Raw genomic sequence first — 27466 nt, forward strand, 5'->3', positions numbered from 1 at the left:
TGATATGGGCACGTTATACAGTGATAGCCAAAGTGCCATTCATCTTGCAAAGAACTCAGCATTTCATTCTAGGACTAAACACATACAGCTCAAGTACCATTTCATACGATCAGTGTTGGAAGATGGAGAGTTGAAGCTGGAAAAGATACACACTAGCCAGAATCTTGCAGATATGCTAACAAAAGTTGTAACCAGGGAGAAACTGAGAATATGCTCAGTTTCAACTGGTCTTCAAGGATGACGATAAAGATGAGAAATAGCCAGGTCCAAAGAGGAGTCATTGTCCAGCAAATGAAGCAGCGGTGGAGTTTCTACAATCATTCTCCAAGTGGGAGATTGTTGTGTGTGGAGCATGATTTTTCAGAGGTCTTTGTTTCAGCCGGATGTATACCCCAGGAAGTTTGTACACCCCTCCACGCGGGGGGGTGCGGGGGGGACTTGTCCCCCCTGTGGGGGTCCGGGGGGGCCGATCCCCCCCGGTTGGGGGGTCCGGGGGCCAGCGGTCACCCGGCGGGGGCTCGAGGGCGTTGCCCCCGAAGCTAAAAACAAATGTAAAATTGCCTTGTAAAAGTATAGTAATTTCTAGTCAATCTGGGCCGTTCATTAGGTGGATGATCTGATGGTAGAACTTATGTTTAGTTTAGGGTTTTCTGCCCTAGATGGAAACCCCTCTCTTTGTATGAGGGTATTGTATTTGAGGCTGTGAAATATATGTGTATTCTGTGAGCGGGAAACGGAGAGGTGAGACTGTGAGAGAAAACAGAGGATATTACAGCAGATTTGTTGTAGGTTATGTCTCTTCATTTTGTTGGATAATAGAAAGGAAGGACTGGCTGTTCGGGGTGGATGTAGCCCAAACTGGGTGAACCACGTATATTTGTGTCTCTCTTGTTTTGTGCATTTTCTGTGTTTATATTTCTACAATATTTTATGTGTTCCATTGCTCCGTAATATATATAATTTTCTAACACCTCAGAACCTCCCGCTCCTGATTAGCTGGGGCCTTTGGATCGCTCACAATAATCTCATCTTCCAGAACGTCGCATCGCATTGGCCTTCCATTGCTACCCATATTCTGTCTGATTACTCTATCATCCTTGATGATGATGAAACCGCTCAGCCACGATCCATTGTCCCTGAAACCATTAATCATTCGAGGCCTTGGGCTTTCTTTGATGGTTCCGCACAGGAGGGAGGGTGTGGTGGAGGGGCCATACTGTATCTCACTGATTCCCATTATTACAATATTCAAATGGGATTAGGATGGGGCATGAATTACTTCGCCAAACTATCCACTGCTAAATTCCTCATTCAATTTGCATTGGAAAGTCACTTTAGAGATCTACAACTCTTTGGGGATTCAAAAGTTTTTTGTGACTAGTTAAACAAAACAATTAGATGTTCTGCATATACTTTGAGACATATTCTGGATAAGGCTCGCCGAATTATTACATTATTTGACTCATTTTCATGCCATCACATTTTCAGGGAACAAAATGTAGTTGTTGATAGATTATCCAAAGAAGCTGTGGACAGGCCTCTCGGCACTTGGATGATTCAGGAACACAGGGAAGGAGCCCATTATCAGTACTATCATCGGCCTTTTATGGACATAGTTGTGTAGCAGGTTCACAGGGAGCCTGGCTACATGTTTTATTTTTCTTATTAGCTTTCATCTGTAAATATTCATATGCTTTTTCAAATCAAGAACAGTGCGGTACTCTACATGACTAGAGTTCTTTTTTTTTTTTGATAAAATTTTATGTTGAATACAACTGAGAATGGTGCCTCCTGGCGTGGACATAAGGAATCAAATTTAGATCTGTAGTTGAGAACTTTATTTTTTGGACAGGCATTGCCTCTCTTACAGCATATGCATCATGCATATACATGTAATTTTCTTACTTAATGGAAATTACGATTTTTCCAAGGGGAAAAAAAAGAAGACACCTTTATTTGATTGGGAAACCTATAATCCAAGGAAAATTGACAATTATTTGAGAATGGACTATTATCACTCAGGTTGTTCCCTTTGACTCCTAAGGGAATACGGCCGAGGTAACCACAGACCAATCTTTGGATCACAGGTCTTAGCTTACCTGCAATCAGAGAGGGCTCTCTCTTTAGGATTTAGCTTTGTTTTGATAATTTTTTAGGCTAGTTATGATGTACTAAATTTTGTTTAAAGTTTTGGTTGAATGATGTCTTCTAGCAGCTAAGATGAGATCTTCAGCAGGCTCAGTCCATTGGGCAATGGAGTCTGTGATTATGTGTTTGTTTGAGGTGTTGAGTTAGAGTGATGAAACTTCAGGGCCATATAGATATATCATGAAACAAACTTCAAATTGTGAATATGGAATATGTCCAGCTAGTGAGAGGCAACTAAGAATATTTCAATAGGCTGGTGATGTGGGGAAAGGAAATATCACTCAGGAGCATATTAGAATTCCTGAACAGTATTTACTATGAAAGATTTAGTATGAAGGTGAGCAACTAAGAATTACATAATCATAACTAATTCTGAAGAAAACATTCATAACAGCATAGATTGAGTTCAGGGTGTTCTATGAACAAATCCTGAACTATTCTTTTACTGTGCTATTAAACCTGTGAAATATAGAGCATGAGTGGATTATGAAAGAACGAAATACATAACAAGATGGTTCAGAAAACTTATTGTGACATGAAATAGCATAGGAATCCTGTAGCAGCAAGCAATCACACCACAACACATCAAAACGACTCAGAACTTCATAAATTCCATTAGCTTCCTGTATTAAATGTCTGAAATTACAGCATGTCTTCTCCAGAAGAAAAATCAACAACCCCAGCAAGTTCATGCGTGGGGATATATATACAATCGTTTTTACAAAATATCTTAATGTCGAGTCATTTTCTCAATAACTGCGTTTACCAACTTTCAAAAATAGCAGATATAATATTTATTGCTACTTAAATGGATAATGAATGCCTTTTCAGCTCTGTCAGAAACTCTTTGACTTTTGGAGGCAACTGAGTCGGTTGGGTGCTTCGTATTGATTCTGAGTGATACGCCCTTTAATGCTTTGTCGTGGTGCGGCTATCTCAGCCCCGTCATCTGCATCTGTAGTCATCTGCTTTTGCTGGTCAAGCTGGATTGCTGAGTTGGCCCTTTCAATTTCCTTCCCAATCATAGCAAACATATATTAACTTTCTGAAATTGTTGACTTTCTGATAAAAATACAAAAATATGGTGAACAATCTATTTTCTACAGCAGTGTTTGTATCATGCCTGTCCACCATTCCTGAGTAGGAAATTGGTGCCTTAAGATTATGCCTAGAGTTTCATCTGCCTCAGTATATTTGTAGTAGTTTGGAGGCACTTCAAAAAGATGTCTGATCTCATTCATAATAAAAAACAAATTCTCTAGTTTGTCATAGAGATCCTGCCCAGATGGGGGCCCTGTTCCCTCTGAGGTACTTGCTGCTGCAGTGATTTGATTTGTGGCATATGTGTCTACCCTCTTGGCATAATTTTCATGAGATAGTAACCTTCCTGCACTGGTTACTAAGCTGGGAAGGCCTCTGTTATGCAATGCTGTAATTTTCTCAATGAATCTGTTCACTTCTGTCTGCATCTCCTGACACCTTCTGTCCAATGTTTGCACATGATTTCTCAGAGTGAGCACTCTCTTCACTAGTAAAATGGTATCAGTCCTGTTAGTGATACCCATTGCTGCCAACTGAGGGCAAGTGCGGTTATTCATGACATTGATCATCCTATTAGCTATTTCAGGCATGTTTCCAAGAGATGCTCTCGCTCTTTGGCTTTCTTTTTGGGCCCTGCCTATCAGATCCATATGCTCATGGATAGTTTCTATATATTGCCACTGGTCTGTTATAGATTGACCAATGTTGGTCCACAGGATCTTCTTAATTTCAACCACAATTTTATCAAGAGAGAGTTCCTTTTCCAATTCCTTTATTCTCTTCTCAAGTGCTCTTACCTCTCTTGTTTTTTCAGCTACACTTTGCTTGGATTTGTCATATTTTTCATTAACTGTGGCCAATTTTTCTTTAGTCTCATTCAGTTCTGCCATCTGTGCTTCCAAGGCTTCCAACTCCTTCATCATGTTCTGCATACTCAAGCTGGGTCCCTGATCTGGTGCTGTTGCTGGTGCTGATGTTGAAGGACCAACCTCTGATGTCTGTCCTGTGGGAGGAGCTGCTGTAGTAGTAGAAAGTGGCACACCTTCAGTGGATGTAGATGTCTGTGCTGGCTGCATTGGTGCCTCACTTTGTCTTGATTTCAGTGCCACCTCTAGTGCACTCTCTGTTTCCATTAACCTCTTGTATAAACTCAGGAGTAGGGCCACTACATCCTGATCCTTCTTTTGTTCTGCCACCTTTCCAGTTTGAGGGTGAAGGCTAGCTGGCAGCTTGATATGCTTTCTCATAGCTGCTATGTCTTCATCCCTTTTCTTCAATAAAGCTTGCACACCCTTAGGGTCCTTTGGATCATGACCCAACTCTATGATGATCTCTTCTAAGGACTTGATTCTATTGTCCTTGGCTTGAGATGATGCTTTCTCCAATTCCAGTTGAGCTGCAGTGTTGTGTAGAGAATTTTGTAGTTGGTGTGCCAACAGGGTCTTATCAGCTAATGTAGAATATATCATTTCCCCTGTTTGTTTGTGTAGCTCAATTTGATCCAAGGGGTGGATATCTCTGGCAAAAATTTCCAGATTAGTTCTAATGTAATCGGTAGCTGTTTGAGGTTGCTGCATGGTAGGCCTGAAATGACTAAGAGTCATTTTTTGCTTTTGAATGTCATAGGCAGACATTAATCTCTGCTGATTTGTTGGCACCATTTTCAGGAGATGGTTGTAGATTTGGTGCTTGAGGGGCTCATTCCTTTTCTTTATGTCAATGAATTGCTGCTTGATACTGGAGTCTGCCTTTGATTTCTGCCTAGAAGAGCTGACCTCTGTCCCATGTGGAATGTCCTGTTCCTGCTGTAAAGAACTGGCCGATGTTTCAATGCTAGGAGGGGGCATATTATCAATTGGTCTCTCTGGTACTTCCTCCTCTGAAAAAGGGTTCAACCTCTATCTTTTTTCTCCTTGCTAGTCCGTAGAGGTATTGAGAGGAGTGTCCTCTTGCCTATCCCTCTTCCTTGTCCTGTCCTCATTGGCAGGTGTTTGTAATACAGAGGAGTCAACGGTTACCTCCTGCCTTGGAGGGATCTGCTCTTGCATTTGCTGTTCTGTGGAAGCAGGTTCCTTGGCTGCACCTTCCTGCTGTTCTTCTTGCTGCTCCACATTTGGAGATGACACTTCTTGCTGTACTATTTTGCCTTTAGTCATGCTTGCTGTTTGATCAGTTGTTTTGGCAGGCTGCTGGGGAATAGTGGACGAAGAGGCAACTTCTCCAAGATGCCGAGGGGCTGGAGAGCAAACCTGGGGTGAAAATAATTCAAACTGCCCTTAGGATACATTCAATGAGCAAATGCTGGGATTTGGGACTTGCTTTCCCGGTGGATTTATCTAGCAGAGGTTCAGATTTACAAATGCGCAAACAAACTGTGAATTTATGGAAATTCGGCACAATGGGGACTTCTGTGAGTGAAATTGGGCTTACAGTGTGGAAGAGGACCACCGGTTCATGATGATTTCTTGAAATTACTGTGTTTCTTCTTTTCTTAGTTTCTTCAGTGAATTATGTAAAAAACTAGGCGTGGAGGGCGAAACTTGATAAATACCTGGTGCAATCGGCCAATGGTGGAAAAGCAAGTGAATTCGGGGCGCCGGCAGCACGGGAGCAGTCTTCGAAGTTGGCAGGTAAACGACGTGCTTGCTCATGCAGGAGTACAGTGCGTGAATATTGCAAATAACGCAAAAAACGGGTTTTTTTGGGCAAAATAGTGAAAATTTGGCTTTTGGCGCGTTTTTGTCGGATGACGTCAGCATGACGTCATGGGAGGGGTCAGGTACAGAGTGATGACGTGGCGGCCAATGAGTGGCTCCACGTGGGTAGGTGACATGGCGGACAGCTCAGAGCAATGGCGAATGGGGCGGCAATGTAATGCTGAGGCGGCAGTGACATAAGCGTGACATGGAAGTGACGTATGGCGGAGATACAACGGCGGTAAGTGGTAATTTCGGACCGCTTATAGTACGGGAGCGGTTTTGGCAGGAGGCCTCCTGATACAACTTGGGAACAACACGCGTCCGAGCCCTGACGTCATGCTCTGACAGATTTCAGGCGCTATCGTTCGGGCATCGGAGGCGGTCCGATATTGTTGTGAGCCGTCGGATGGGAGGGCCCAGATCCGACAGTCGACGGGCTGTGGAGGTGTGGGATGGATACGGAGGGTCCCGGCGGGGACTTAAATAATATTTTTTGTTTTTGTGGTGAGCGCGCCGTAACAAAACTTTGGAAAAGCGGAGAAAGTGGGTTTTAACAAGGTTTTATGCAAATAGCGCGGGTCATACATTATAGTGGGTTTGTAAAGGGGATAAGGTTAGGAATAGGTTATTAAACTAACCAAGTGTTAGTTTAATCCCTAACTTCAAACAAACCAAACAAAACTTTTGATTCTGCCTGATTCTCCAAATATTTGAACATATGGCTATAATGCCAAAAAGGGGGGATTTACATATTTTGTGGGCCTTTTCACAATAGTGATATAGTAGTAGGGAAAAAAGGGGAGTATAGGGAGTTAAATAATAGGGTTAGAGGTCAATGTGAATTGGGGATATGAGAGATTTGGAAGTGTGGGATAGAAAACTAAGTTTAGTGAGTAAACTTAGATTTTTAGGAGTTGATGGGAAATGGTTTTACACAAGAAATGTGGCTTCTTTTCGGAGAAGAAAGTGAAAACTCATCATGAAATTTCCAAGAAGAAATAGAAGGAGGATTCTTTAGGAAAGTGCTGAAGTCTTCCATGGGATGTTAGAAAGAGAGTGTTTTGGGGAGAACAAGGGAGTTAGACATGCTTCTATACTTTTCCCTCAAAATGCAGCATAGATACCTTTGCAACTGCCAACATATGCCTTCTTGATTAAGGCCAAAACTGAATAGGATCAAGATTCTGCAACTTCTGACTACCTACCCAACTTAGAACCTAGCATTTTTTGTTACTTCAGGGAGGATGCACTTAGACTTGCAAACCCTCATATGCTCTTTTCTTTTTGCTACCCTCCTATCTAAATCTAGCCTTATATCTTCCAAGGGCCCAGATTAAGCTAGTGGGCTCCTTTCTTTCTCTATCCACCTAGTCATCTGTCAAGCTTAAACTGTTTGAACAGGTACTCATTACCTACTCTAAAACAAGAAATTTAAAAGATGGCATGGCCCAGATTAAGCTGTTGAGCCATACTTCAAGATAGCAGTGGCATTTTGATTGGCCACTTTCCAGGTCTTTCTTTGGGGTTCATTTCAATTATTTTTTCTTTTGACCAATTCATTTTCTTGCCCTTTGATTATTCTTTTAAGGCATACCCTCTTTACATTTTTTAACTTTTGGCTTTGTTCACCAAAAAATGGAACCTTTGATTCATCAAAGATGATTATTTTTAGCATTTCCACTGTCAATCATGAAATATGAAACCCTATTGGTATAGGAGGCTAACAGTAGCTCCACTTGGGGTTGACTTTTCCAGATGAAAAGTCAAGATCAGCAGGTCAGATTGCCTTCTTTTCCACCTTTCTGTAGTTTAATCTTTCCTTTTGTTGAAGACTGAATATCTAAATCCATGAAACTTTCTTGCAATACTCCTTAAGCTGATCTAATATGAAATTATAGCCCTGTTTTTGCCTTGCTTCACTGATCATTTCTCATCTTCTAGATAATTTCCAAGTACCTTCTCTCATTCTCCCATGCCAAAGTGAATAGTATTTATCAAAATAGTGCAGCACCTTAGTTCTTCTCAAAATCTTCTTCATTTGGAGCTCTATCTATCCGCTGAAAATAAACATACTGAAATACAAATTTATGTACAATATAGAATTGAGCAATGCTTGATTAGAGGGGATCAAAGTAATGCTTGAGCATTCTCCCATTGACTTGGCCTTCCTCAGTGTTTGAGCCATCCAAGCTTTTTATAAAATAAGTGTTATTACCTTGTACAGCACAAATTACATAGGGTCCCTTCCATAGGAAATCAAATTTCCCATGTTTTCCTTTGTCCTCCCTTCTGGAATCCCATCTTAGCACTTTGTTTCCTATAGAGAAGTCTTCAGCCTTGGTTCTTTTGTCAAATATTCTTTTGAGCTTTTCTTGCAGTACTTGGGTTCTTTCATAGACTTCCTCCCTTGTTTGCTGCAGGTGAATTGTCTGATTGATCCTTCTCTGAATGTCATTTGGCTCAGCTTGTATTTCTTGCAGCAACTTAATTACAGGGACACCTAAAGATGAAGGAAACCTTGCTTCCATTCCATAAACTAGTTCATATGGACTTGTATCAATGGATCTTTTGGTGGTTAGTCTATCTACCCATAGGTCATTCATTAATTTCTTATTCCAATTCTTTTTGTTTTCTTCCAAAACTTTTTTGATGATATTGATTAGGCTTTTATTGGAAGACTCAGCTAGGCCATTGCCTTGAGGATAATAAGTTGTGGAATGACCTAGGGTCATATGATATTTGTGGCAAAAGTTGATCATTTTTTTGGACTTGAAAGTGGCAGCATTGCCTGTGATGATTTTGTCTGGACAGCCAAATCTGGACAGGATGTTGGTCTCTAGAAATTGTATGATAATGGAGTCATTGGCCTGCCTACAGGGGACAACTTCTATCCATTTGGTGAAATAGTCTGTAGCAGTCAGAATCCACCTATGCTGGCCAGAGGATGGGGGGTGAATTTCACCAATAAAGTCTAGACCCCATTGCTGGAATGGTCTCTCAGTTGAAACAGGTTTGAGTGGTAAAGGCAACAACTTTCTCTTCCCTTCAAAGATTTGACATTTGTGACAAGACATTACAAATTTTCTCACATCAGTAAATAAGGAGGGCCAATAAAAACCAGCCCTTAGGATTTTATCAACTGTGGATTTCCAGTATAAGTGTCCTCCACAGTCACCTGCATGAAATTCTTTGAGGACGTTGTCAGTCTCATCCAATGTTAAGCAGTTAAGTAAGATCCCTTCATGATTTCTCCAAAACAAAACATTATCTATGATACAAAATTTTGATGCTTTCATTTTTAAGAACCTTTTCTTAGTTCTGGACAACCCTAGAGGAGCTTGTAGGTTTAACAATACAAAACATATATCAGTGTACCAGGGGGATTGCATAAAGGCTTGGTTGATCTGTGGAGTCGCCATCTCCTGTTCATTGTCCAGTTCATTAATGTCAAGCACTTGAAAATTGGTTTCAGCCATTAATTTGGCTAGACCCTGTCCTTTTATCAGTTTGGTAGGCTTGATTTCCATGTCATATTCTAAGATTTTGGCAATCCATTTGCCCCTCCTACCTTCAATTCCTTCTTGGGTCAAAATGTCTTTCACTACTGCATTTGGGACATAGGAAATTATGTGGGAGTACAGGATATAGATTCTAAAGTCCTTGATTGCTTTCACCAGTGCATAGGCTTGTTTTTCCATGATCTGATATTTCAAGGGAGCATCCCTAAGAGCTCTGCTAAAGAATGCAATGGGTTTTTCACAACCTTGATCATCTTTTTGTAGTAAAACCGCAACAATTCTATGCTCAGAGGCAAAAGAAAATATGATGAAATCTCTATCAAATCTAGGGCTTGTTAGGACTAGTGTGTTTGTCAATGCTCTTTTAATATCCTCAAAAGCTTGTCTAGCTTCTAAGGTCCATTTGACCTTGGATTCCTTTTTTAGCATTTTGTTTAACAGTCTTGTGAGCTCAACCAGATTTGGAATGAATCTTCTCAACAAGTTGATTTTTCCTAGAAAGCTTTGGAGTTCCTTGATGTTTCTTGGGTGTGGTACTTGTAGGATGGCTTGAATTCTGTCTGGATCGATCCTAATACCATCTTTTGAGATTATATGTCCTAAGAGTTTACCTTCCTCTAGGCCAAACAATGATTTCTTTGGATTTAAAGATATGCCATATTTTCTACAAATTGTGAAAACTTGCCTCAAGTGTTCTAAGTGTTCTTGGTCTGATTTTGAGAAGGCAGTCAAATCATCCAGGTAGACCACTAGAAAATCATGAATTTCCTTGGCAAAGGCTATATCCATAGCTCTTTGGAAAGTCGCTCCTGCATTCTTAAGCCCAAAAGGCATTTTGATATATTTGAAAGTTCCCCAAGGTGTTGTGAAGGCAGTTTTGTCTCGGTCATCTGGGTGTACTAGAATCTGATTGAATCCTGAAAAACCATCTAGCAATGAGATCCTAGAGGCTCCCACTACCCTTTGCAGGATATGATCCATTTTTGGTAAGGGGTAATGGTCTTTGAGAGAGACTTTGTTTAAATTTCTTAGGTCAACACACAGTCTGATTTCTCCTGTCTTTTTCCTAGTAGGCACTAGGTTTGAAATCCATTCTGAGAATCTGATTGGGGCAATGATTCCTGCTTCATACATATGTTTCACCTCTTTTTCAATGAGGGGAAGGAGCACAGGGTTCACTCTTCTGAGTTTTTGTTTAAAAGGCTTTTGATTTTCTTTCAAAGGTATAGTGTGCTGGATTACCGATGTATCATAAGACTTTAGGTCCTCATAGCTCCAGGCAAAGACATCCTGAAACTCTTTAAATAACTCAATGTATTTCAGTTTCTGCTCAGGTGGTAATGCTTTGGATAACTTTACCATTTTGGGATTTTCTGTAGTCCCAATGTTACAATCTTCTATTTCAGCATTTAATGGTTGCATTTTTGGTTTTCTTGAGATATCATTTGAATCAAACAGATCTTCCAAAGGGGTTAAACTTGTGGGCAAAAAATTGTCTTTCAACTCAATTACCTCTGTTTCTGTTTCGGCCAGTTCATCTTCATCTATCTGACCCAGCTTTTTTATACTTTCGTTATTGAAGGTGGTAGGGTGCAAAACCAGATTAACTGTTTCAGCTGATATTTTCTGTGTATTGATGTGTGCTTGTGGTTGATCATGTCCAGTGATTGAGTCAATGTTAATGCCAGAGAATTCCTCTTTTAGAGTGAGGAAATTATTTATCTGAGTGTCACTCTCAAAGACTTGCCAGTTTTTTATGTTGTCTGGAACTGTTGGCCTGTGTTTGATTTCAGCAGTAAAAGTATGAGTGGGCTTGAAAGGCAACTTACAAGTGCTGGCAAAGGTTGCCAAACTATGAGCATGAAGATTGAGTTCTCTGGAAATTTTAGTCAACTGTGATTGTGAGAAGGTGTCAAGTACCTGAATAGCTGCTGCCTTATATGCTCTCAACCTTAGATCATTTGTAGTAAAGTTTCCTTTAATTTGTTGTATGATTAGATCTGAATCCCCTAAGATTGAAATTTTAGTTGCACCCAAAGTTTTTATGAGTTTGAGACCTAGCAGAAGGGCCTCATACTCAGCCATGTTATTTGTACATCGGAAGTTTAACCTGTATGCATGACCCTCAGCCTGGTCATTGTGCATATTATGGATCCAGATTCCTGCTCCAGCTCCTAACTTATTTACAGAGCCATCAAATTCTAAATACCATAAGGTTTCATATTCAAGACTTGGATTTAGATTTTTAGAGAGTTGAATCATAGGCAGATTTATTTCCTGCAGATTGGTTGATACATTGTGTTCTTTTTTTGCCTCAGCTCTTTCTACAGTCCTTTGGTCTTGTGGAGTATATTGTTCATTTGATTTCTCTCCCTCCGCTGCTATTAATAGATCAGAATAGGCCTTGCTGCAAATGTCAGCATTGTAGAGAATAAATGAATCCATGTCAAAGTGTATTGAATAGATTGGGAATTTTTGGGGCTTCTCTTGACTGCTTACCACATATTTCATCAATGTTTCACGGTATAATCTCTTTGGCTGCCCAAAGACTGAGATGGTTGCATAGGACATATCTAATTGCAAAGATCCTTGGAGTTTGGCCCCCCAAGATCTGGACAAAAGCATACCATACTTAGGAGGTATGTCAGCTACCACCACATCCATCAAGATTGTTTTGGTTGGGTATTGGACCAGAGAGACACATAAGTCTTTAATCAATCCTAAACACCTGACCTGGCTTGAATCAAATGAGAATAGATCTTTATAAGGTCTAGTGATGTCTAAGTCGAGTTTTTCCATTACAGATTTGGGCATTAAGTTGTGTGAGGCCCCGGAATCAAACATTGCATTATGTAGAACCTTATCATGAATGTTTAAACTGACATAAAAGGGTGGAACCCCTCCATTTTCTGTTTTTCCATTGACCTCAGGGCCAAACAGCAACTCCGGTTGGTCATCTAGGACATTCACAGCATCTTTATTGTCTGATACTTGGAGTGACTTGTTAATCTGTTGTCTGTATATTTCATGTTTGGCTAATTCCGAAAGAGGAACTGATATCTTCAGCTTACTTATTTCTGTTTCCAAGTTAAAAGGCTTTTCAATTTGCATCTTGGCATTAAGTGCAGTAGGTTTTTCTTTTTCAGCTGGGTTATCAATGATCTTTTGTTCATGGTTGGTATGGTTTTGAGTAAAATTGGTACCATGTTTGTTTCCAGGGGTATTATCTGACTTTTTTTTTGCTGGATGAAGTGGGACCGACTGTTTTTCAGATTTCTGTTGTTCTGAAATATCCTCCACAGTGACTTCTGAGGAGTGTAGGTTTGAATCGCCAGCTGATTGTGGGAGAGTAGTTTTATCATTGATCTTTTTTGGCTGCTTATTGTCCTTTGGTTTAAGAGGTTCAAGTACATCTATGGTTTTGGTTCTTAGTTTATACTGTTTGTGTACCTCATACACAGGTGCATCATAACCTTCTTTAAAATCAAATGATTCTCCTGACTTAGTGTGGTATTGATTGTCATTGTAAACCTCTTGATCTTCTTGTGTTAAGAATACTTGATGTTCACTGTCCAAACCCATTAGGTTGATGTGAGGGTCCTCATTAGGTTCACTAGATGTTGAAGCCTCAGCATAATTTTCTTGGAAAGGGGGTCTGACATGCTGGTCAGAATTAGTCCTTCCAACATTGGGATTTTGATTCTTTCTAAAGTTTGGGTTTCTAATATTGCTTGTTTGCCCTTCCCATGATGACTTTCTTTCTATGGTTTCCACTCTGTCCCCAAGTCTATCCATACCTTTGATGATTGCATCTAGCTTTTGCTCAAATGATGAGGGTTCTTCCTTAAAAGTAGTTCTTCTTTCAGTTCTTGCCGGTTTCTCTTGGCAATCAGATTTGCCTCTACACTTACAGCTATGTTTTGCATGTCTGCCAGAGTTGCAGGGGCTCTTTCCCTTAGTTGATATGCCATATCAGCAACAAACCCATTCAGGAATTTAATCAATGCTAAATCAGGTGGAGGCCTAAGATTTTGAGGAATGGCATTGTAGATAGTATTGAATCTAGTGCAATAGTCCAAGACAGTTTCTTGAGGGCCTCTCCTGATGGTGTCATATTCGGATAAAATGTGCAGAGGATCCTTTTTCTTTTCCCATCTGTTCAGAAAGGACTGATAAAGAGCACCTGAATCAGGTATAGAATTTGCAGCCAGTGCTCTAAACCAAGTTCTTACTTCACCTGTCAAACTTTGTACAAAACTTTTCATTCTCACATCATCATCATCTATCTCATAGTTTTCAAAGTAATCTTGCATTTTCTTGGTATGCTGTAAGGCAGTGTATGTACTGGTTCCATCAAAATAAGTAATCTTGCTTTGGTAGTCCTGAGGCATAGCCCCCGGATTACCAAGTAACTGAAGGGGAGCATAACGGTTAGCCATATTTGGAGGAATAAGTGGGACAACGGGCAGAAGGGGAGCAACTGGAACAACAGGGACAGCAATGGTAGTTTGTATATTCGGTGTAGACAATATGTTTTGTGAAGTGGATGAGGAAGAGGGGGAAGAATGGATTATATGAAGGTGAAGTGACGGTTTAGCAGGGGTTGGAACAAAACTTTGCTGAACTGCCTCAGGGTTGGATTCAGGAGATTGTTCTGGTTCCTTTTGGTTCCTAATAGTCTTAGGGATTAAATTGGGGTTATCAAAAACAAGTGGAGGATTTGGGTCAGGATTTGACCTTGTATGCCTAGTTCTTTTTTTAGGAGCCAGCTTCTGAACTTGTTTTTGGTAATTTTTGAGAATATGTTCAGAATGGTCAAGGGAATGCTTAAAATTTGGAACCACTATCTAGAGCAGACAGCAGTTGACACATTAGTTCGTTCCCCAGTGGAGTCGCCAGTTATGTTATCACTCAGGTTGTTCCCTTTGACTCCTAAGGGAATATGGCTGAGGTAACCATAGACCAATCCTTGGATCACAGGTCTTAGCCTACCTACAATCAGAGAGGGCTCTCTCTTTAGGATTTAGCTTTGTTTTGATAATGTTTTAGGCTAGTTATGATGCACTAAATTTTGTTTAAAGTTTTGGTTGAATGATGTCTTCTAGCAGCTGAGATGAGATCTTCAGCAGGCTCATTCCATTGGGCAATGGAGTCTGTGATTATGTGTTTGTTTGAGGTGTTGAGTTAGAGTGATGAAACTTTAGGGCCATATAGATATATCATGAAATAAACTTCAAATTGTGAATATGGAATATGTCCAGCCAGTGAGAGGCAACTAAGAATCTTTCAATAGGCTGGTGATGTGGGGAAAGGAAATATCACTCATGAGCAGATTAGAATTCCTGAACAGTATTTACTATGAAAGATTTAGTATGAAGGTGAGCAACTAATAATTACACAATCATAACTAATTCTGAAGAAAACATTCATAACATCATAGATTGAGTTCAGGGTGTTCTATGAACAAATCCTGAACTATTCTTTTTCTGTGCTATTAAACCTGTGAAATATAGAGCATGAGTGGATTATGAAAGAACGAAATACATAACAAGATGGTTCAGAAAACTTATTGTGACATGAAATAGCGTAGGAATCCTGTAGCAGCAAGCAATCACACCACAACACATCAAAACGACTCAGAACTTCATAAATTCCATTAGCTTCCTGTATTAAATGTCTGAAATTACAGCATGTCTTCTCCAGAAGAAAAATCAACAACCCCAACAAGTTCATGCGTGGGGATATATATACAATCGTTTTTACAAAATATCTTAATGCCAAGTCATTTGCTCAATAACTGCGTTTACCAACTTTCAAAAATAGCAGATATAATAGTTATTGCTACTTAAATGGACAATGAATGCCTTTTCAGCTTTGTCAGAAACTCTTTGACTTTTGGAGGCAACTGAGTCGGTTGGGTGCTTCGTATTGATTCTGAGTGATACGCCCTTTAATGCTTTGTCGTGGTGCGGTTATCTCAGCCCCGTCATCTGCATCTATAGTCATCTGCTTTTGCTGGTCAAGCTGGATTGCTGAGTTGGCTCTTTCAATTTCCTTCCCAGTCATAGCAAACATATATTAACTTTCTGAAATTGCTGACTTTCTGATAAAAATACAAAAATATGGTGAACAATCTGTTTTCTACAGCAGTGTTTGTATCATGCCTGTCCACCATTCCTGAGTAGGCAATTGGTGCCTTAAGATTATGCCTAGAGTTTCATCTGCCTCAGTATATTTGTAGTAGTTTGGAGGCACTTCAAAAAGATGTTTGATCTCATTCATAATAAAAAACAAATTCTCTAGTTTGTCATAGAGATCCTGCCCAGATGGTGGCCCTGTTCCCTCTGAGGTACTTGCTGCTGCAGTGATTTGATTTGTGGCATATGTGTCTACCCTCTTGGCATAATTTTCATGAGATAGTAACCTTCCTGCACTGGTTACTAAGCTGGGAAGGCCTCTGTTATGCAATGCTGTAATTTTCTCAATGAATCTGTTCACTTCTGTCTGCATCTCCTGACACCTTCTGTCCAATGTTTGCACATGATTTCTCAGAGTGAGCACTCTCTTCACTAGTAAAATGGTATCGGTCCTGTTAGTGATACCCATTGCTGCCAACTGAGGGCCAGTGCGGTTATTCAGGACATTGATCATCCTATTAGCTATTTCAGGCATGTTTCCAAGAGATGCTCTCGCTCTTTGGCTTTCTTTTTGGGCCCTGCCTATCAGATCCATATGCTCATGGATAGTTTCTATATATTGCCACTGGTCTGTTATAGATTGACCAATGTTGGTCCACAGGATCTTCTTAATTTCAACCACAATTTTATCAAGAGAGAGTTCCTTTTCCAATTCTTTTATTCTCTTCTCAGGTGCTCTTACCTCTCTTGTTTTTTCAGCTACACTTTGCTTGTATTTGTCATATTTTTCATTAACTGTGGCCAATTTTTCTTTAGTCTCATTCAGTTCTGCCATCTGTGCTTCCAAGGCTTCCAGTTCCTTCATCATGTTCTGCATACTCAGGCTGGGTCCCTGATCTGGTGCTGTTGCTGGTGCTGATGTTGAAGGACCAACCTCTGATGTCTGTCCTGTGGGAGGAGCTGCTATAGTAGTAGAAAGTGGCACACCTTCAGTGGATGTAGATGTCTGTGCTAGCTGCATTGGTGCCTCACTTTGTCTTGATTTCAATGCCACCTCTAGTGCACTCTCTGTTTCCATTAACCTCTTGTATAAACTCAGGAGTAGGGCCACTACATCCTGATCCTTCTTTTGTTCTGCCACCTCTCCAGTTTGAGGGTGAAGGCTAGCTGGCAGCTTGATATGCTTTCTCATAGCTGCTATGTCTTCATCCCTTTTCTTCAATAAAGCTTGCACACCCTTAGGGTCCTTTGGATCATGACCCAACTCTATGATGATCTCTTCCAAGGACTTGATTCTGTTGTCCTTGGCTTGAGATGATGCTTTCTCCAATTCCAGTTGAGTTGCAGTGTTGTGTAGAGAATTTTGTAGTTGGTGTGCCAATAGGGTCTTATCAGCTAATGTAGAATATATCATTTCCCTTGTTTGTCTGTGTAGCTCAATTTGATCCAAGGGGTGGATATCTCTGGCAAAAATTTCCAGATTAGTTCTAATGTAATCGGCAGCTGTTTGAGGTTGCTGCATGGTAGGCCTGAAATGACTAAGAGTCATTTTTTGCTCTTGAATGTCATAGGCAGACATTAATCTCTGCTGATTTGTTGGCGCCATTTTCAGGAGATGGTTGTAGATTTGGTGCTTGAGGGGCTCATTCCTTTTCTTTATGTCAATGAATTACTGCTTGATACTGGAGTCTGCCTTTGATTTCTGCCTAGAAGAGCTGACCTCTGTCCCATGTGGAATGTCCTGTCCCTGCTGTAAAGAACTGGCCGATGTTTCAATGCTAGGAGGGGGCATATTATCAATTGGTCTCTCTGGTACTTCCTCCTCTGAAAAGGGGTTCAACCTCTGTCTTTTTTCTCCTTGCTGGTCCGTAGAGGTAGTGAGAGGAGTGTCCTCTTGCCTATCCCTCTTCCTTGTCCTATCCTCATTGGCAGGTGTTTGTAATACAGAGGAGTCAACGGTTACCTCCTGCCTTGGAGGGATCTGCTCTTGCATTTGCTGTTCTGTGGAAGCAGGTTCCTTGGCTGCACCTTCCTGTTGTTCTTCTTGCTGCTCCACATTTGGAGATGACACTTCTTGTTGTACTGTTTTGCCTTTAGTTATGCTTGCTGTTTGATCAGTTGTTTTGGCAGGCTGCTGGGGAATAGTGGACGAAGAGGTAGCTTCTCCAAGATGCCGAGGGGCTGGAGAGCAAACCTGGGGTGAAAATAAGTCAAACTGCACTTAGGATAGATTCAGTGAGCAAATGCCGGGATTTGGGACTTGCTTTCCCGGTGGATTTATCTAGCAGAGGTTCAGATTTGCGAATGCGCAAACAAACTGTGAATTTGTGGAAATTCGGCACAATGGGGACTTCTGTGAGTGAAATTGGGCTTACAGTGTGGAAGAGGACCACTGGTTCATGAGGATTTCTTGAAATTACTGTGTTTCTTCTTTTCTTAGTTTCTTCAGTGAATTATGTAAAAAACCAGGCGCGGAGGGGGAAACTTGATAAATACCTGGTGCAATCGGCCAATGGTGGAAAAGCAAGTGAATTCGGGGCGCCGGCAGCACGGAGCAGTCTTCGAAGTTGGCAGGTAAACGACGTGCTTGCTCATGCAGGAGTACAGTGCGTGAATATTGCAAATAACGCAAAAAACGGGTTTTTTGGGCAAAATAGTGAAAAGTTGGCTTTTGGCGCGTTTTTGTCAGATGACGTCAGCATGACATCATGGGAGGGGTCAGGTACGAAGTGATGACGTGGCGGCCAGTGAGTGGCTCCACGTGGGCAGTTGACATGGCGGACAGCACGGAGCAATGGCGGATGGGGCGGCAACGTAATGCTGAGGCGGCAGTGACGTAAGCGTGACATGGAAGTGACGTATGGCGGAGATACAACGGCGGTAAGTGGTAATTTCGGACCGCTTATAGTACGTGAGCGGTTTTGGCAGGAGGCCTCCCGATACAACTTGGGAACGACACGCGTCCGAGCCCTGACGTCATGCTCTGACAAATTTCGGGCGCTATCGTTCGGGCATCGGAGGCAGTCCGATATTGTTGTGAGCCATCGGATGGGAGGGCCCAGATCCGACGGACGACGGGATGTGGAGGTGCGGGATGGATACAGAGGGTCCCGACGGGGACTTAAATAATATTTTTTGTTTTTGTGGTGAGCGCGTCGTAACAAGACTTTGGAAAAGGCGGAGAAAGTGGGTTTTGACAAGGTTTTGCGCAAATAGTGCAGGTCATACATTATAGTGGGTTTGTAAAGGGGATAGGGTTAGGAATAGGTTATTAAACTAACCAAGTGTTAGTTTAATCCCTAACTTCAAACAAACCAAACAAAACTTTTGATTCTGCCTGATTCTCCAAATATTCGAACATATGGCTATAATGCCAAAAAGGGGGGGATTTACATATTTTGTGGGCCTTTTCACAATAATGATATAGTAGTAGGGAAAAGAGGGGAGTATAGGGAGTTAAATAATAGGGTTAGAGGTCAACGTGAATTGGGGATATGAGAGATTTGGGAGTATGGGATAGAAAACTAAGTTTAGTGAGTAAACTTAGATTTTTAGGAGTTGATGGGAAATGGTTCTACACAAGAAATGTGGCTTCTTTTCGGAGAAGAAAGTGAAAACTCATCATGAAATTTCCAAGAAGAAATAGAAGGAGGATTCTTTAGGAAAGTGCTGAAGTCTTCCATGGGATGTTAGAAAGAGAGTGTTTTGGGGAGAACAAGGGAGTTAGACATGCTTCTATACTTTGCCCTCAAAATGCAGCATAGATACCTTTGCAACTGCCAACATATGCCTTCTTGATTAAGGCCAAAACTGAATAGGATCAAGATTCTGCAACTTCTGACTACCTACCCAACTTAGAACCTAGCATTTTTTGTTACATCAGGGAGGATGCACTTAGACTTGCAAACCCTCATATGCTCTTTTCTTTTTGCTGCCCTCCTATATAAATCTAGCCTTATATCTTCCAAGGGCCCAGATTAAGCTAGTGGGCTCCTTTCTTTCTCTATCGAGCTAGTCATCTGTCAAGCTTAAACTGTTTGAACAGGTACTCATTACCTACTCTAAAACAAGCAATTTAAAAGATGGCATGGCCCAGATTAAGCTGTTGAGCCATACTTCAAGATAGCAGTGGCATTTTGATTGGCCACTTTCCAGGTCTTTCTTTGGGGTTCATTTCAATTATTTTTTCTTTTGACCAATTCATTTTCTTGCCCTTTGATTATTCTTTTAAGGCATACCCTCTTTACATTTTTTAACTTTTGGCTTTGTTCACCAAAAAATGGAACCTTTGATTCATCAAAGATGATTATTTTTAGCATTTCCACTGTCAATCATGAAATATGAAACCCTATTGGTATAGGAGGCTAACATGGACATCTCAAACTCCTTTTGCATGACTGCTACAAAATTTTGACCCATATGATCAACATCACTTCCAAAGTTGATATCATCCACATACACAACAATTATCAATATATTTTCCTTATCATATTTAATATAGATATTATTGCTTGTTGTGCTCCTTATAAATCCTTCTTGTTGTAAATATGTATCAAATATTGAATACATGGCTTTGGGAGCTTTCTTTAATCCATAGACATCTTTATTTAGTCTACATACCTAGTCTGCATCTTTAGACAATTGAAATCCCTCTAGATGCTCAATGTACACCTCTTTGTCTATGTCACCATTCAAGAATGTTGACTTGACATCCATTTGATATACTTTGAATTTATGAAAAATGCAAATGAAATTAACATTCTTATTGCTTCTAATCTAACTATAAGAGAAAAAATTTCTTCAAAATCAATACCTTCCACCTATGCATACCCTTTGCATACTAGTCTAGCTTTATTCCTCACTACTTATCCATGTTCATTTAGTTTGTTTTTAAAGACCCACTTGGTTCCAATTACATTCTTGTATTTTTGTTTGAGCACGAGTTCCCATGTTTCATTTTTATCTATCTAATCTAGTTCTTCATTCATATCCTTAACCCAATGCTTATCTTCACTAGCTTGGGAAAAACATTTGGGTTATATTTTGGACAATATTGCTAAATTGGCATGTCTAGGGGTGCCTGTCAATTTTATTTTAGTCTAAACTCCTAATTATCTATTACCAAGTATTTCATTTTCTGCGAAATTTTTGCACATACCTAGATGGATTTTTGTATTGATGAGGTGCCATATCTTCTTCTTCATATTGCTCTTATTCTTCTTCCTTTTCTAGATCTATGCTTGTTGTCCCATCTGATTATTCCTTTCTTTGAGGCTTTATAGTTTGTATGAATGCTTCATCTACTCTTACATCAATGTATCCCCCTAGCTTATACAGTCTTTTGTTGTATCACTTGTAACCTTTACTTCTAGATGAGTACCCTAGAAAGATTCCTTCATCATCCCTAGAGTCAAACTTTCCCAAGATGTCTTCTTTCCTCTTTATATAGTAGTTTCTTCCAAAGACCTTTATAAGCTTGGCTAAATCTAATCTACCTTTCCACAATTCATAAGGAGTCTTATCACCAGTTAATTTGATTTGCACTCTATTTAATATGTAGATTGTTGTTTTAACTACTTCTCCATAAAATGTGTTTGGAGCCCTTGCTTCATCTAGCATATCTCTTGCCATCTCTTGCACAATTCTATTATTTCTTTTAACAACTCCATTATGATGAGGAGTCCTTGCTACTAAAAATTGTCTTCTAATTCCATACTTCTAAAATAATTCTTTGAATTCATCTGAGGTCAATTCTCATCCTCTATCAAATCCCAAGCACCTAATATTGAGATACATTTCATTCACAACTTGAGCTTTAAATATCTTGAACTTGATAAGGGATTTTGAATTTTATTTGAGTAAGATGATCCATATACCCCTTGTGTAATCATCAATAAAGAGCATAAAGTATGTTTCACTTCTTAGGGTTTAGGTTCTTGCAAGGCCACAAACATCTATATGAACTAGCTCAAGTAGTCTAGTTGATAAATATTCTTTTGTCTTGATATGAACCCTTTTTATCTTCCCAAATTGACATGGATTGCATATGGAATAATTAGGTTTTTATATCTTAGGCATCCCCCTCATTGCTTATGTTTTTCTTATTTTTACCAAGTTGCCAAATTGATGTGCCTCATTCTTTTATGCCATAGCCAGCCTTTATCTACTTTTCTCATGCAACATTTTTCTTTCACTCCATCAAAGATACACATATTTATAGGAGTTCTAATTGCTTTAGCTATCACCTTCCTAGATTCTAATTTATTTTTTTCACGTCCCTTAAAATTAAATTTGAGGTCATATCCTTGTTCATACATTTAACTAACACTCAAAATATTGTGCTTGATACCATCAACATATAATATATATTGAACCTTATTCTTTCTATTAAGGCTAACAATCCCTTTACCTTTTATCTTGGCTAGTGCATTATATCCAAAGGTGACACTTCCTCCCTTGTCTTCTTTTAAACAAAATAATTTATGTGTGTCCCATGTCATGTGATTTGACCACCCACTATCAATGTACCATTGTCCTTCCTGGTTGTGAGCATATAATGCAAATCCACATTATTCAAATTTTTGTTGTTTCTTTTTCCATCATTTAGTGTTTTATTTTTGCTAGATCTAGTTGGGAAAATGTTGCCTATGGTGGATTTATCTGCCTACTTCTACATTGACTTGCCTTGTGTCAAAAATTATTGCATTTATAACACTCAGTATGATTCAATATAGGTGCAAAAGAATTATATCCTATAGCATCATCTTTATAGGATCTTTTTGATATGTTATTTACAAAGGAATTCATGCAAGTCCGAAAATATCATTTTCTTCTAAAGTCGTTTCTTATCGAAATCATTTTCTTATGGCCAAAATTGTTACAAGCAAAGCAGTAGCCTTAAAAGAAGTTTTGGTTCTTGGATGTGTATGGCCTTCTTGTTGGAATATATTTGTTGAATCCTTTATGTCTTTCTTGTTGATTCTTTGATTTTATCTCAGTATTATTTGTGTGGCTGCTAGGGCAATTTCTTTATTGGTTTTTATTTTTTTTAGCGCCTTTTTTCAATTGTTGGAACTTCCTATTAGCACATTTGCATAGTTAGTGGGCTCTCCTTTTTCTGGGGACTTTACGCTTGATTCTACTTTTTAGATCTCATTATGCTCATCGTACCCTAGACACCATTTGATAAAGGGAGATATCTAGTGGTTGAGTAAGGAATTCGAGGTTTTAGTCCCTTTTAGGTTCAAATTCAATAATTCTGGAGAAATTATCTGCAGAAGTGAATGTATTAGTAGAATATGAATGAATTATGCCTCTAGATTTTCACAATTTTCTCCCATTCTGTCAGTTGGTTTGTAAGGATTGCTTCTTTTCTTTTTTTCCTCTTCAAGTTGATCCTCTAGGAGTATGATTACTTCTTCATTTGTATTTGGGTCTCCCTTTTTACATTTATCGGATAATTGATTCCTTAAGGATGCATTCTCATCTTCTAGTCTTTCATGGCTCTTTATTTATCCTTTGACTAATTTATTAGGGTTTCATCAATTCTTTTTGCTTCTACTAATTCAACCTTTTGAAGATTAATTGATTCTTCATTTGAACAATGATTTTACCTTTTTACATTAAGCAATTGTTCCTCCAATCTTCTATTATTTCTTCTAACCTTTTTTAATTCACTTAGAGCATTAATTAGCTCACCTTCAAGATTTACTTCCCCTTTAACTTCTTCCTCAAAATCTAAATTTTCTTTGTGATTATATTCAATTTATATGGCCATGAGTAGACATTTATCTTGCTCTTCATCAGATGTCTATTCATTGCTCTCTTTTGATGAGCAACTATATTCTTTGGAATAAAAACTTTTCTTCTTAAGGGATATTTCCCTTCTTATACATATGAGATCTAATATTATTCTTATATCCTCTTTATTTTTCATGAGATTCTACTTTAGGATAAGGACATTTATAGTAAAAATAACCAATTCTTCCATAATCAAAGCATTTAAGAAGTAACTTACACTTATACTTTCCAAATCTCATTTTCATCTTCCTTACAAATTGAGCCACTTATGTATAGGATTCATAGCTAGAGAAATCTTGAGTTTGAAGGCATCCTCCTTTGGTCTTGACCTCTCTTTTCCAATCCTCATTTCATATGCTATGAGGATTCCCTGTAGTTCATCCATTTTCAAGGTGTATGGGTCCTTCATATCCTCAATGGCTGAAGTCTTGGAATTGAATCGCATGGGAAGAGATCTCAATACTTTATAGACAATAGATACTCCATAGATCTTTTCATCCAACCCTTTAATAGTGTTTACCACTTCATCAACTCTTAGGAAGAATCCTGTAATATTTTCATAGACTTTCAAACCTCGTTATGTGTGTTTAAATTTTGGCTTTCTTTACCTTTTCATCTCTCTTGTAGCTACTCAAGAGCTTATCTTAGATATCCTTAGCATATTTACATTGCATTACCTAAACAAACTTGGATTAGCAAGGCCACATAGAATTGCATTCATTACTTTTGCATTGTAAATTTCTTTCTTCCATCAAGATTTGTTGAAGGATTTGTTGGAATTGTGCATCCATATTCAATAGAAATCCAAATTTCAATACCAAGAGACATCAAATAGGTTCCCATTTTTATTTTCTAGAAACCATAATTTGTCCCATCAAAGAGTGGAGGTATGTTTGAAAAGGATGCATCCTGACTAGCCATTTGTTCCTTTAATATCTACCTTCCAATGGCTAGATTATTTTTGAAGGAACCTGCTAAGATTCCTGGATTCACAATTATACTTGTGGGGGGGGGGGGGGGGGGGGGGGCGGTTGAATTCGTATAATAAATTTTTATATTATCCAAAACTTTAATCACAATTTAATACACTAATTTCATGAAAGAATTGAACACAAAACATATGTGGAAACCCTTCCAGAAGAAAAACACAAAACTTCTTTTAAATATTTCTTTTAACTAGGTACCAACCTACTATTACAGTATTTGTATGCACCAACATACAAGAGACACTAATCCTCTCATCTTTACAAGCACCAACTTGTAGCAGATTTGAATCCCATCAGATTTGCAAGAATAACTTTTCAGAGACACCAAACCCTCAAATTTGTAAGCACCAACTTGTTAGGGACACCAATCCCCTTTGGGTCTGTTGATCCAATCACTTTTGCCTATCATATCTCTATTTCAAAAAAAAAAAATAGACTAGATCAAGAGTCACTTTCTTTAATACTTGCACCTTTAAAATTCTTGAATTTATATCTCCTTCCTTCTTTTCTTCCTTAACAATGATCTATTGATTTGTTTACTTGCATTCATCTAGCATATTACACAGTGTTAAACTCTTTTCTATGCACCTTTCACTGGCCCATATCTCAGACACATAGAGTTATGCCCATAATTACACATTGATTACACATAACACATGCACACACTTCTTCCCTTCTCTTTATTGGCCTAGGTCTCACATATAAATATCTCCTCCTACTCACTCTCTATTCTCACAGACGTGTTCTCTAATCACGCATTCATACCTTCACACTTACATTGTTTCCTTTTACTGCACATTCATATTTATAAATGGTGTGAGCCTTTAATTTGATATAACTCTTCCTCGGTGCCTTTTCCTACGAAAGTGATTTGTTTGTGTTTTGGATCCTTACACATGACTGATGACCATGTCCTCTGCTATAACCATGATCATTATATTGGATGCCCATCCATTTCATTAGATTGTCGGTATGGCGAGACCCCGATACATATAGCCCTTCGAGTTGCATCCTTTAATCCTTATGACTAGGTATTGAGACTATGTTCTTACATATCGCTCCCTCTACAACCATCCTGGTACTGGTGTTTTAGGTCCAGGTGTTAAGTCATTAGACCCTCATTAATGCATTCCATGACCTTGGTATTATCTCCATACTAGTCTTGTATGCAAACGTCTTTTGGATATACTACAATTAATGGCCTTTTTCACTTTAGACTGCAACCAAAAAAATTATCTCTGTCACATTGGATTGTTGTGTATCATATTGCTTCTGCCAATGTTCAATCTAGTACTCTGCAATTATGGTACCCTAGTACTAGGTTAACTAATGGGCTATGTGTATATTATTTAATAGATTAGTTGTTTCTGGAAAATTTCCCATTACACCAGTACTTCTCATACCAGATCACTCTATTTCCATTCCATTTGAACACTTTGATACTATGGTTGCTAGGGATAGGACCAAACATGTGCTAACCTTTTGATATGCCATTTTTGGCACAAGACATTGGTTCTCAGCTATTTAAAAAAAAATGAAATATATTAGAAAACATCCCTAAACACTATCCTGGCACAAGTCCCAAAACCTCATAGACTACCACGTCAATCCATGGTGGACCAATCACAACTTGCTGTTGTTTTTAACCCCGTACATAAATTACCTGCATACAAATTCTAAAACAAAAAAAATAAACAATGCGAGAGCATAACACATAAAACACATATACACAAAGATTTTCCCCTGGATCCCAAAACCGGGATTACCAGCTTGATTTTTCATTATGTTCCTTTCAATGTTACAATACATATTTATACATGCCAAAGCATCCAATACCATGGACCGAAAACCATCGCGTCCAAAACCATGTGTGAAAAATCATGCACAAAACCATAGGTAGGTCCACCCAACCTAATATAGGGTCCAAAAACAAAATTTTCTGGGGCGCTGCCCCAAACCCCATAGAGTGGGGTTACATGCACCCCTCAAACCCCCTATGACTCCCCCCTCTACACAATCAGCGCAACGAAGGGGGGGCTCTGACCCCCTTCTAACCCCCGGTTAACCACGTGGGCTAGTCGTGGAAAGAATATAACACAACCCAACATTATCCCACTTGTTGTTTTCTTTCCACAAGGGGCCACAAGAGAGCTTAGTCATTTATCCAGCCCTGCAATGCCCATTGTTTCTCTCAGGGAAAATTTTAAGAACGCCCCCTAAATTTATGAATATAATAAATGGGCGAATCTCCATGGTATATAGGAAAAATGGAAGGCGATTTTATCAATAATATAATATGTATATATAATTGTTTGGCGAATCTCTCACCAGGCATGGCGAATATTTTACTCAATTATAAAATCTTGTAAGATCTTGGCGAGTCTTTCACTAAATAATAAAACTTTGTAAAGTCCTAGTGAATCCTACATGTTGGTTTAATTCCCCCATTGCCCTTTTGGTGAATACCATGGGTCAATACCATGTACCATTTTTATTTTTATTAATTCTAATATTAGCGTTAATAATGGTTTTTTGCATGGTATTAATAACAATCTAGTCCATGGTATTTGTCCCATAGTATTTTGGCCATAGGTTTCACCTAAATATAACCCATTTTTTGAGTGTTCGTAAATATAAGGTGACTTATGGAGTAAATATAAAAAAATGTTTTATTTGTTTACCATACCTCGTTTATTTATATTTTTTATTAATTTACCATACCTCTTTTACAAATATGGTATTTGACCCATAGGATTCACTTAAATAAAACCTCTTTCTTGAGCCTTCATAAATAGAACGAGGGTTATGGACTAAATATAAAAAGAGGTTTTATTTATTTACGATATGTCTATTTTATTTATATTTTTATTTATTTACCATACCTTTTAAGTGTAAAAAGACGTTTTATTTATTTACGATACCTCCACTTTACTTATATTTTTATTTGTTTACACCCTTACATGTATATAAGGTGACTTATGGAGTAAATATAAAAAATGTTTTGTTTATTTACCATACCTCTCATTTATTTATATTTTTATTAATTTACCATACCTCTCATTTATTTATATTTTTATTAATTTACCATACCTCTTTTATAAATATGGTATTTGGCCCATAGGATTCACTTAAATAAA

The sequence above is a fragment of the Pinus tabuliformis genome, chromosome 4_1 (assembly GCF_031772625.1).
Source record: "Pinus tabuliformis cultivar Carrire ecotype Pingquan chromosome 4_1, CPIR1, whole genome shotgun sequence".
Lineage (NCBI taxonomy): Eukaryota > Viridiplantae > Streptophyta > Pinopsida > Pinales > Pinaceae > Pinus > Pinus tabuliformis.